General features: G+C 46.8%; 1 protein-coding gene across 6 annotated transcripts in view; it reads right to left on the bottom strand.

The window, feature by feature from the left end:
• TIAM2 (TIAM Rac1 associated GEF 2) overlaps window positions 1-12,406 on the bottom strand; it is a 488,869-nt gene that overhangs the window by 267,462 nt on the left and 209,001 nt on the right. The window lies entirely within an intron of this gene.

Below are 12,406 nucleotides of genomic sequence, written 5' to 3'. Positions count from 1 at the left end.
TTTGTAAAGTACTTCTATTAAAAAATCTTAATCCTTTCAGTACTTATGAGCTGCTGAAGTTGAGTTGTTCTTTTCTATCTAAGTGCTCTCTGATGATACATGTCTCAGGAACTGTCCATAGTAGAAGCAAATCCCCATAGCAAGCCTCTTTTACACTGTGCAGTTCCTGAGACAGACAGAGGTGTCAGCTGTTGTCAGACAGAAAAGGACAACTCAACTTCAGCAGTTGGTAATTATTGGAAGGATTAAAAATCTGTTTAACATTCTGGAGCCAGTTGGTATATAAAAAATATTTTTTCCTGGAATACCCCTTTAAGTGTCTGGCTGACACATGTTTATACAGAGGTTTAACAATCCCACATAATGGCCCACATTATACTGATATTATTTTGGTATAATGGTCCTTATTCACTCACGCTGCCATTACTTACACAAAAGATCAAAAGAGAGAAGTTTGGAGTAATCTGCAGCAAATGCAATAAAAGACTCACACTTCTTAACCCCTTAGGGACTCAGCCTATTTTCACCTTAAAGACTCAGCCCTTTTTTGCAATTCTGACCACTGTCGCTTTATGCATTAATAACTATGGGATGCTTTCACCTTTTATTCTGATTCTGAGATTGTTTTTTGTGACATTTTCTACTTTAACATAGTGGTAAATTGTCATCATTACTTGCATCCTTTCTTGGTGAAAAATTTCCAAATTTCATGAAAATTTTGAAAATGTAGCATTTTTCTAACGTTGAAACTATCTGCTTGTAAGGAAAATGGACATCCCAAATAAATGATATATTGATTCACAAATACAATATGTCTACTTTATGTTGGCATCATAAAGTCAGCATGTTTTTACCTTTTGAAGACAGTACAGGGCTTCAAAGTATAGCAGCAATTTTCCAAATTTTCACAAACATTTTTAAAATCTAAATTTTTCAGGGACCAGTTAAGTTTGAAGTGGATTTGAGGGGCCTTTCTGTGAGAAATACCCCATTAATGACCCCATTTTAGAAACTACACCCCTCAAAGTATTCAAAAGGACCCTTAACCCTTTAGGTGTTTCACAAGAATAGCAGCAAAGTGAAGGAGAAAAATCTAAATCTGCATTTTTTACACTAACATGTCCCAAAATTTGTAGCCCAATTTCTTTCGAGTATGGAAATACCTCATATGTTGACTTAAAGTGCTCTGTGGGCTCACAACATGGCTCAAGAGGGAAAGAGCAACTGTGGGATTTTTGAAAGCGAATTTTGCTGTCATGGTTTTTGGTGGCCACGTTGCATTTAGGAAGCCCCTATGGTGCCAGAACAGCAAAAAAAACAAAAAAAAAAAACACATGGCATACTTTTTTGGAAACTACACCCCTCAAGTAACAAGGGGTGTTTGATGACTATGCGTTGAAGTTGGACGTGAAAATTAGATTTTTAACACGAAAATGATGATTTTACCCCAAATTTTTCTTTTTCACAAGGGGTAATAGGAGAAAATGGACCCCAAAATTTAAAGCCAAATTTCTCCTGATTAAGAAAATGCCCCATAAGTGGAGGTTAAGTGCTCTGCTGGCACACTACAATGCTCAGAAGAGAAGGAGCAAAATTTGGCTTTTTGAAAGAGAATTTTGTTGAAATGGTTTTTGGGGGGCATGTTGCATTTAGGAAGCCCCCATGGTACCAGAACAGCAAAAAAACACAAAAAAAAACACATGGCATACTATTTTGGAAACTACACCCCTCAAGGAACGTAACAAGGGGTATTGTGAGCATTAACACCTCAAAGGTGTTTGACGGCTTTGAAATTGGATGTGAAAATGGAAAATTAAATTTTTAACACTAAAATGATGGTGTTACCCCAATTTTTTTTTTCAAAAGTGGTAATAGGAGAAAATGGACCCCAAAATTTGAAGCCCAATTTCTCCCGATTAAGAAAATGCCCCATATGTGAATGTTAAGTGCTCTGTTGCCGCACTACAGGTCTCAGAACAGAAGGAGCACCATTGGACTTTTGGAAAGAGAATTATGCTGAAATACAAGTCGGGGGCTATGTGTATTAACAAACCTCCCATGGTGCCAGAACAGCAGAAACCCCCCACATGTGACACCATTTTGGAAACTAGACCCCTCCAGGAATGTAACAAGGGTTACGGTGAGTACTTCCACCTCACAGGTTTTTTTAACTGTGGGCCGTAAAAGTTAAACATTTCATTTTTAACACTTTATTGATAGTGTTACCCCGAATGTTTCATTTTCACATGGGGTAATAGGGCAAAAGGCCCCCCAAATTTGTAGTGCAATTTCTCCTGAGAAAGAAAATACCCCATATGTGGATGTAAAGTGCTCTGCAGGCGCACTGCAATGCTCAGAATAAAACGTTTGTTGGAATTAAAGTTGGGGGCCATGTGCATTTACAAAGCCCCCAGTGTGCAAGAACAGCAGTAACCTCACACATGTGACACCATTTTGGAAACTACACCCCTCAAGGAACATAACAAGCGTTATAGTGAGTACTTACACCTCACATGTTTTTTAAACAGTGGGCCGTAAAAGTGAAAGAATTGATTTTTAAGACTGAATTGTTGGTGTTAACAAATTTTTTTTTCGTTTTACAAGTAGTAAGAGAAAAAAATCTCCACAAAATTTGTAGCCCAATTTCTCCAGAATAAGAAAATACCCCATATAAGCACTATGCGGGTGCAAAACAGGGCTTAGGAGTGTGACAGCCCCGATGAGATTTGAGGCCTAAAGTGGGGATTTCACTGCAATGGTAAAATTTTGAAGACAATGTACTCTGGACTGGTACATTGGAGTCGAATTCTGGGGAATTAAAATCAGGAAAAAGGATTAAAATTTAGTGCTCCATGGAAGTGTGATACTCCCTGAAGCAATCCTTAATGCAGAGGCCCGGATGATCAGGGCAAGTGTCGCATTGAGTGGTGGTGTCCTTCCGAATGCCCCTCTTGTGACACACTCTGCATTTTTTCTGGGATCATCTCTTCTTTCCAGTGTGCGGGACCTCACCTGGAAAGTGTTGGCTGGGGACGATCCGGGGCACTGAAGTTCCAGAGGTGCTCTGACCCGCTCCTTGGCGGTCACCATTTAGAACTACCTCTTGGAACTCCAGGAATGTCTCTGTGTTGCCAGCGTACTGGGACAGTACAAAAGAGTTTTACATGGCAACCTGTACCAAGTAGACCGCAACTTTTTTGTACCATGCCCGTGTTTTCCTCATGGCATTATATGGCTTGAGGACTTGATCAGAAAGATCAACTCCCCCCATAATACCGATTGTAGTCCAGAATACAATCGGGCTTGAGGACTGGTCCCACGGTACCTCGCAGAGACAGGGGTGCTGCCGTTCCCATGAATTGTGGACAGCATAATGACATCTCTCTTATCCTTATACCTGACAGCAACAGGTTTTTAAGGGAAAAGGCACGGGACTCATCCGGGGGATAGATATTTGGAGGGGATAGGAAGGAAGGTCTGTTTGATTCTTCAGGACTGTCCCATAAGCGACCGTGGATCTGGCGGGGAGGGATGTGAAGAGAGGGATACTTGTATAAAAGTTATCCACGTAAAGGTGGTAACTTTTATCTAGCAATGGGTGCAAAAGGCCCCAAACGATTTTCCCGCTAACACCCAGAGTGGGGGGACATTCTGGGGGTTCAATACCGGAATCTCGTCCCTCATACACCATAAACTTGCAAGTGTACCCTGAGGTATTCTCCCAAAGTTTATACATCACGCCATACCGCGCCCGGCTGGTAGGGATGTATTGCCGGAAGCGGAGTCTCCCCTTAAAGCTGATGAAAGACTCATCAATAGGGACATAGGCCTCCCAAAATTTGGCCCCGAAGTGATTGATGACCGGCCCTGGGGGACATGACGCATTATCAGCATAATGCAAAAATTTCCGAATGGCCTTGAACCGGAGACGGGTCATGGCCATACTGTAGAGCGGGGTCTGGTAGAGGACGTCCCTGCTCCAGTATTGCCTGACCTTTGGCTTTTTAACTGGATCCATATGCAGCATGAGGCCCCAAAGGGTCATCATTTCGGCTGCACTGACTGGGAACCAGCCACCAGGCCTAGCTAAAAAGGAGCCCGGGTTTGCGGTAATGAACTGTTGGGAGTACAGATTCGTCTGGTCAACCATCAGATTGACACTGAAAAAAAAAGTGAAATAGTCCATTTCAGTGAACCAGACGATTTCAATCTTGATTCCTGAATCACCAACAAACTCAGGAATCACGGGCTCGTGGTCCGCTGGCTGAGTCCAGACAAGTTCGCCGGTACGGGGCACAAGTAAACTTGGCTGGGGGGCTTGACTAGTATGAGCGGCAGGGGGACTCATACTAGCATGGGGCACAGGGTCAGGTGCAGAGGAAGTTTGCGGCCTCGCTTGGTTGCGTCTCCGCCACCTTGGTGGCTCAGCATCAGAACTAGATGACGAGGAGGACAAGGAAATAAGGAAGGTGGGGTCTTCCTCATCCTCTGAGGTGATTTCAGTGTCGGAGGCAAGTATGGCATATGCCTCCTCCGCTGAAAACACCCTGCTGGCCATTTCCTCAAAATGTTGCTAATCAGAGCGGAGCAGCGTGCTCCTGCTCTCCTTCCCCCTCCTCATACACTGTGATTGGTGCGGTCACTACAGCCACCTCCCAGTACATTACGGATGGTGACCGGTGGTGTATACTACACCACCGATCCCCATCCTTATCCAGGTCATCAGGTCACACGTGACCCAGATGAACTGGAATCGCCGCAGCTCGCCGGTTTCTATTTACTGGCGATCTGCGGCGATCCTCAGGATCTTCCTCGCCCAGCAGGTGGCATGTTGTCACATGATCAGTGATGTACTTTCGCAAAAGCGTAGGTACATCAAAAGCGGAGGTACACGCCCAAGGGAGGGGGGGAGGAAATGTTGCAGGCCACCAAAGCGTAGGTATGGCACAGGGGCCAGTATGGCACAGGGGCTCGCTTATTAATGGGGATCCAGGACAACTCCCCTGGATCCTCAGGTGAGCAAGTGTCGCTCTCAGATGAAGAAAGAATAAGCTTCTTGAAACGCGTCTAGCCTACTAACCTACTATCTTATCCCCCCAAGAAGTGGCATCACAATGTGGCACAATTTGGAAAGAGACTGATGTCATCCCATCATCTGTGCTCTCAACTACTAGCTACCATTTAAACTGAGTGCCTTTTTTCCTGATCAGAGCACGCTCTCCAATGCACAGCGATATTATGACGATCCCGACACCACTTACTGTTGCGTGCTTGCTGTAAGAGACAGTCTGCTTTATTGACAGCCGCCTCGCACGGCTAGAAGTGCTGCAGGCGGTAAAGTGGACAAGAACCAGGAAGGACTGCATCAGATTTAGACTGGTCGAAAGGGACACAGTCCCCCTGCTCTTTCCACAGGACACAGATACCAACATAGGGCATAGCCCTATACCCAGCTTCAGAACAGCCACCTAGTATTGAATCTCATTTATCTGCCACTGCACAGCAGTTGCATTTTTTTCACAGGACATGGTTAGAGCACACTGTGCTTACTAAGGAGACTACATAAGTTGCCACATTTATTATTATTTTCAAGGGGTACATAAAACCAATGGCTAACTACCTACATAGCCATCTGCCTACCAACCTACATGGCTAGCTACCTGGATGTCTACCTATATAGCTACCTATCTGGCTACCTAACTACATAGCTACCTAACTACATAGATACCTACCTGTCTACTAATCTATCTACATATCTACCTACCTACATAGCTACATACCTGGCTACCAATCCAACTACTTTGCTACATCGCTAGGTACTTTATATTGGTACTTTATATTTATATAATATAAGGTAGGTGGCTACCAAACTATCTATATGGCTACCTACATAGCTACCTACTTATTTACCTACCTACTTACGTACATAGCCACCTACCTAGATATCTACATAGCTACCAACCTGCCTATTATTTCCCTACATGTTCATTTACCTAATTACCTTACCTTATGTAGTACTTATGTACTACATACCGACATCTAACTACTTACTTATTTACCTAGCTACTTGCCAACCGACCTACTTACCTACCTACATACATACATGTCTATAGGGGGGACTACATAATATGGGAGCTAACTGCTGTGGGACATCCATACCTACCTGCCTACTTTGCTACATCGCTAGGTACTTTATATTGGTACTTTATATTGATATAATATAAGGTAGGTGGCTACCAACCTACCTATATGGCTACCTACATAGCTACCTACTTATTTACCTACCTACTTACGTATATAGCCACCTACCTAGATATCTACATAGCTACCAACCTGCCTATTATTCCCCTACATGTTCATTTACCTAATTACCTTACCTTATGTAGTACTTATGTACTACATACCGACATCTAACTATTTACTTATTTACCTAGCTACTTGCCAACTGACCTACTTACCTACCTACATACATACATGTCTATAGGGGGGACTACATAATATGGGAGCTAACTGCTGTGGGACATCCATACCTACCTGCCTACTGTGGGGGGGGGAACATATCTACTTAATGAAAGACCTACTATTCTACCCACTTTTACTGTAAAGGACACCAAGGGGGGCATTATTACAATCTAAAAAAATCTAAGTCTAAGATGTTTCTCCCGCAGATGCTGAAAAGATGAAGTTTTGGCTGAAAAAAGTAGTCATGGTATTCTGAGCTGGATGGAGAAAAAAAGAAAAGAGGAACGTGCCGATCAGGAAAGACATAATTTAAGAGCCCCTTAATTTAACTGTATGGGAAGGACAGGGCAAGAGGTAGACAAATGCTTTCAGGAATGGGGGGGGGGGGGTGCTGATACAGTACCTCACCATGAGATCAAGGGGCACAAGGTATGCCTCTGCAACTGATAAATAAATCTGTTTCAGGTAATGCTAGGGACTAGAGCTTTGGGAAGTGCTAGTGTTTTCTTTTACACCATCTCACTATCTCTAGAGGGGACAATAGCCATTTGTGGTTATATATTTCTATTTTCATCTTATTATTTCCTGTGTACATGATAAGACTGACCTGCTATATGACCACAGCCACATTTAGAATGGTTCACCCAGCCATATTCACCCACAGCCAGTATTACAATACTGTTTTTTCTGTAGAGAGCCTGACAGCCTGTAACAGATGCTACTACTAGAGATGAGCGAACTTACAGTAAATTCCATTCGTCACGAACTTCTCGGCTCGGCAGTTGATGACTTATCCTGCATAAATGAGTTCAGCTTTCAGGTGCTCCGGTGGGCTGGAAAAGGTGGACACAGTCCTAGGAAAGAGTCTCCTAGGACTGTATCCACCTTTTCCAGCCCACGGGAGCACTTGAAAGCTGAACTAATTTATGCAGGATAAGTCATCAACTGCCGAGCCGAGAAGTTCGTGACGAATCTAATTTACCGTAAGTTCGCTCATCTCTAGCTACTACCTTCATATGGCTGTACTATCACCCATGCAGCAGCTAATATTGCAAAATGCAGATCATATACCATACATCCTTTCAGAGTTAAATGCAGTCCACTAAGATGTTTATTGTCAAGGTTTTATTTAAATGTATGTAGACTGCAGTGGCCAGGATTTGCAAACAGATGTAAGTCTTAGTTTGCATTTATCTGTATAGTGCTAAGTACTATAGAGTGCAATGCAATGTCCTCAATAGGTTGTTCATTATTGTGATTTTGCCATAATTTTATGATATTGCTGTAAAACGGCTATAAAACTGCACCTCACCTGGCCAACATGTTCACACAGCCTGTGGTTTTATGGGTTGGAGTGTAACAATGTACAGTATCTCACATAAGTGGGTACACCCACTCACATTTCTGCAAATATTTCAATATACAGTATCTTTTCATGTGACAACACTGAAGGAATGACACTTTGCTACAATATAAAGTAGTGAGTGTACAGCCTGTATAATAATGTTGAATGCTGTGCCCCCCCTCCCCCATAATAACAACACTCAGACATTAATGTCTAAAACATGGAAACAAAAGTAAGTACAGTAAGTACAAAGTAGAAATGTCCCAATTAGCCATTTTCCCTCCCCAATGTCATGTCACTTATTAGTGTTACAAAGTTTCAGGTGTGAATGGGGAGCAAGTGTGGGAAATTTGGTGTTATCGCTCTCACACTTTCTAATACTTATCACTATAAGTTCAACATGGCTGTCACGATGCCGGCTGGCAGGAGGTGGATCCTCTGTGCCAGAGAGGGATTGGCGTGGACCGTGCTAGTGGACCGGTTCTAAGTCACTACTGGTTTTCACCAGAGCCCGCCGCAAAGCGGGATGGTCTTGCTGCGGCGGTAGTGACCAGGTCGTATCCACTAGCAACGGCTCAACCTCTCTGACTGCTGAAGATAGGCGCGGTACAAGGGAGTAGACAGAAGCAAGGTCGGACGTAGCAGAAGGTCGGGGCAGGCAGCAAGGATCGTAGTCAATAAGGTAATAGCAGGAGGTCAAGTACACAGTATGGACAAACACAGTAACGCTTTCACTAGGCTCAAAGGCAACAAGATCCGGCAGGGGAGTGCAGGGGCAGAGATCAGATATAGTCTGGGAGCAGGTGGAAGCCAATTAAGCTAATTGGGCCAGGCACCAATCATTGGTGCACTGGCCCTTTAAGTCTCAGGGAGCTGGCGCGCGCGCGCCCTAGAGAGCGGAGCCGCGCGCGCCAGCACATGACAGCAGGGGACGGGAACGGTTAAGTGACCTGGGATGCGATTCGCGAGCGGGCGCGTCCCGCTGTGCGAATCGCATCCCCGACAGCCATGACAGTGCAGCGCTCCCGGTCAGCGGGACCGACCGGGGCGCTGCGGAGAGAGAGACGCCGTACGCGCTCCGGGGAGGAGCAGGGACCCGGAGCGCTAGGCGTAACAGTACCCCCCCCCTTAGGTCTCCCCTTCTCTTTGTCCGGTAACTGCCTCCCCTGGGATGAGGACACCGGGAAAGAATGGAGGGATTCCTCAACGGCAGGCAGTACAGCAGGAGTGGGAATGGGGAGGGAGGGCAGAGGGCGAGGCCTGGCACGGGGCAGTGTGACACCAGGACGAGGGCCATGAGGAGGCACCGAGGCTTGCCTGACTGGACTGGGAGGGGGGGAGAGGCACTTCTTATGGCAGGCAGAGTCCATAAAGACCTTAGGGAGACCGGATACAGGGGGAACCACAGGGTCACGGCAGGGAGTACTGGGAACCGGTTTAAGGCAGTCCTTGAAGCAAGAGGTACCCCAGCTCTTGATCTCCCCTGTGGACCAATCCAGGGTTGGGGAATGGTGTTGAAGCCAGGGTAGTCCAAGGAGAATTTCGGAAGTGCAATTGGAGAGGACCAAAAACTCAATTTTTTCGTGATGAGGTCCGATGCACATTAGGAGGGGCTCCGTGCGGTAACGCACGGTGCAATCCAACCTGACTCCGTTGACCGTGGAAATGTGGAGTGGCTTGACGAGACGGGTCACCGGGATGCGGAATTTATTCACCAAGGACTCCCGAATAAAATTCCCAGAAGCACCAGAGTCCAGGCAGGCCACGGCTGAGAGGGAAGAGTTGGCTGAAGGAGAAATCCGTACAGGCACCGTGAGACGTGGAGAAGCCGACTTAGCATCAAGAGACGCCACACCCACGAGAGCTGGGTGTGAGCGGGCGTTTCCCAGACGTGGATGACGGATAGGGCAATCCACCAAAAAATGTTCGGTACTGGCACAGTACAGACAAAGATTCTCTTCCCTACGGCGATTCCTCTCTTCCAGGGTCAGGCGAGACCGATCCACTTGCATGGCCTCCTCCGCGGGAGGCCTAGGCGCAGATTGCAATGGAGACTGTGGGAGAGGTGTCCAGAGATCTAAGTCTTTTTCCTGGCGGAGCTCTTGATGCCTCTCAGAAAAACGCATGTCAATGCGAGTGGCTAGATGAATGAGTTCATGCAGGTTAGCAGGAGTTTCTCGTGCGGCCAGAACATCTTTAATGTTGCTGGATAGGCCTTTTTTAAAGGTCGCGCAGAGGGCCTCATTATTCCAGGAAAGTTCAGAAGCAAGAGTACGGAATTGTATGGCGTACTCGCCAACGGAAGAATTACCCTGGACCAGGTTCAGCAGGGCAGTCTCAGCAGAAGAGGCTCGGGCAGGTTCCTCAAAGACACTTCGAATTTCCGAGAAGAAGGAGTGTACAGAGGCAGTGACGGGGTCATTGCGGTCCCAGAGCGGTGTGGCCCATGACAGGGCTTTTCCAGACAGAAGGCTGACTACGAAAGCCACCTTAGACCTTTCAGTAGGAAACTGGTCCGACATCATCTCCAAGTGCAGGGAACATTGCGAAAGAAAGCCACTTAGAGTCCCCATTAAATTTGTCCGGCAAGGACAAGCGGAGGCTAGGAGTGGCCACTCGCTGCGGAAGGGGTGCAGGAGCTGGCGGAGGAGATGGTTGCTGCTGTAGCAGAGGCAGAAGTTGCGACTGAAGTTGCTGCACAATGGTGGACACTTCCGACAGCTGGTGGGTTAGATGGGCGATCTGTCGGGATTGCTGGGCGACCACCGTGGTGAGATCAGAGATATAAGGCAGGGGAACCTCAGCGGGATCCATGGCCGGATCTACTGTCACGATGCCGGCTGGCAGGAGGGATTGGCGTGGACCGTGCTAGTGGACCGGTTCTAAGTCACTACTGGTTTTCACCAGAGCCCGCCGCAAAGCGGGATGGTCTTGCTGCGGCGGTAGTGACCAGGTCGTATCCACTAGCAACGGCTCAACCTCTCTGACTGCTGAAGATAGGCGCGGTACAAGGGAGTAGACAGAAGCAAGGTCGGACGTAGCAGAAGGTCGGGGCAGGCAGCAAGGATCGTAGTCAATAAGGTAATAGCAGGAGGTCAAGTACACAGTATGGACAAACACAGTAACGCTTTCACTAGGCTCAAAGGCAACAAGATCCGGCAGGGGAGTGCAGGGGCAGAGATCAGATATAGTCTGGGAGCAGGTGGAAGCCAATTAAGCTAATTGGGCCAGGCACCAATCATTGGTGCACTGGCCCTTTAAGTCTCAGGGAGCTGGCGCGCGCGCGCCCTAGAGAGCGGAGCCGCGCGCGCCAGCACATGACAGCAGGGGACGGGAACGGGTAAGTGACCTGGGATGCGATTCGCGAGCGGGCGCGTCCCGCTGTGCGAATCGCATCCCCGACAGCCATGACAGTGCAGCGCTCCCGGTCAGCGGGACCGACCGGGGCGCTGCGGAGAGAGAGACGCCGTACGCGCTCCGGGGAGGAGCGGGGACCCGGAGCGCTAGGCGTAACAATGGCACCTCATAGCAGAGAACGCTGGATCTGAAAAAGAGAATTGTTGCTCTACATAAAGCTCGCCTAGGCTATAAGAAGATTGCCAAGACTCTAAAACCCAGCTGCAGAACAGTGGGCAGGACCATACAGATGTTTTCACAAGACAAGTTTCATTTAGCACAGCCATCACCATGGTTGAGCAAACAAGTTGAGTGCACATATTTAGCGTAATTTCCGGAGTTGTATTTTGGAAATAGGTGTATGAGTGCTGCGAGCATTGCTGCTGAGGTTGAAGTGGTGGGGTGTAGCCTGTCAGTGCTCAGCCCATACACAGCACACTTGTCTGAAGGGTTTTCATCCCAGAAGGAAGCCTGTTTTAAAGATGGTGCACAAGAAAGCCAGGAAACAGTTTGCTGAAGACAAGCAGACTAAGGACATGAATTACTGGAACCATGTCCCGTGGTCTGATGAGACCAAGATAAACTTATCTGGTTCAGATGTTGTCAAGTGTGTGTGGAGGCAACCAGGTGAGGAGTACAAAGACAACTGTCTACTGTCTACAGTCAGGCATGGTGGTGGAAGTGTCAAGGTCTGGGGCTGCAAGAGAGTTGCTAGCACTGAGGAGCTACAGTTCATTAAAGGAATCATGAAAGCTAACATGCACTGTGTAATACTGAAGAAGAGCATGATCCCCACCTCTCGAAAGACAGGGCCGCTGGGCAGAAACATAATGGCCCAGATTTAACAAAGAATGTCTACGGTAGAGATATTTCCCCACGTTTATTTGGGTGGTGGGTTTGACTAGTGTGCATCTTATTTATCAAGAAGGTGCAGCAGGATGATGAAATTTGTGCAGCTCTGCTGTGGTGGGAAAAGCTCTACCACAAACACTTTTTTCTAGACTTTTTCTTGTGAGGGAGGGAAGTAGACACTTTCCCGGGTCCTGAATTTGTCAGGTTAGGTGTTTTTACTTACTTTCACAGAGCTGCAGTGAAAATTTTCCTTGCATTTTAGAAGCTACAATCAAATTTGATTGCGGTGTCTAAGGGGTTAAAGCTGGGCATCACCATGATCGGTGATGTCTGGCATTAGAGATGAGTCGT

The sequence above is a fragment of the Hyla sarda genome, chromosome 3 (assembly GCF_029499605.1).
Source record: "Hyla sarda isolate aHylSar1 chromosome 3, aHylSar1.hap1, whole genome shotgun sequence".
In the NCBI taxonomy this organism is placed as follows: domain Eukaryota; kingdom Metazoa; phylum Chordata; class Amphibia; order Anura; family Hylidae; genus Hyla; species Hyla sarda.
This window is presented reverse-complemented; position numbering and strand designations above follow the sequence as displayed.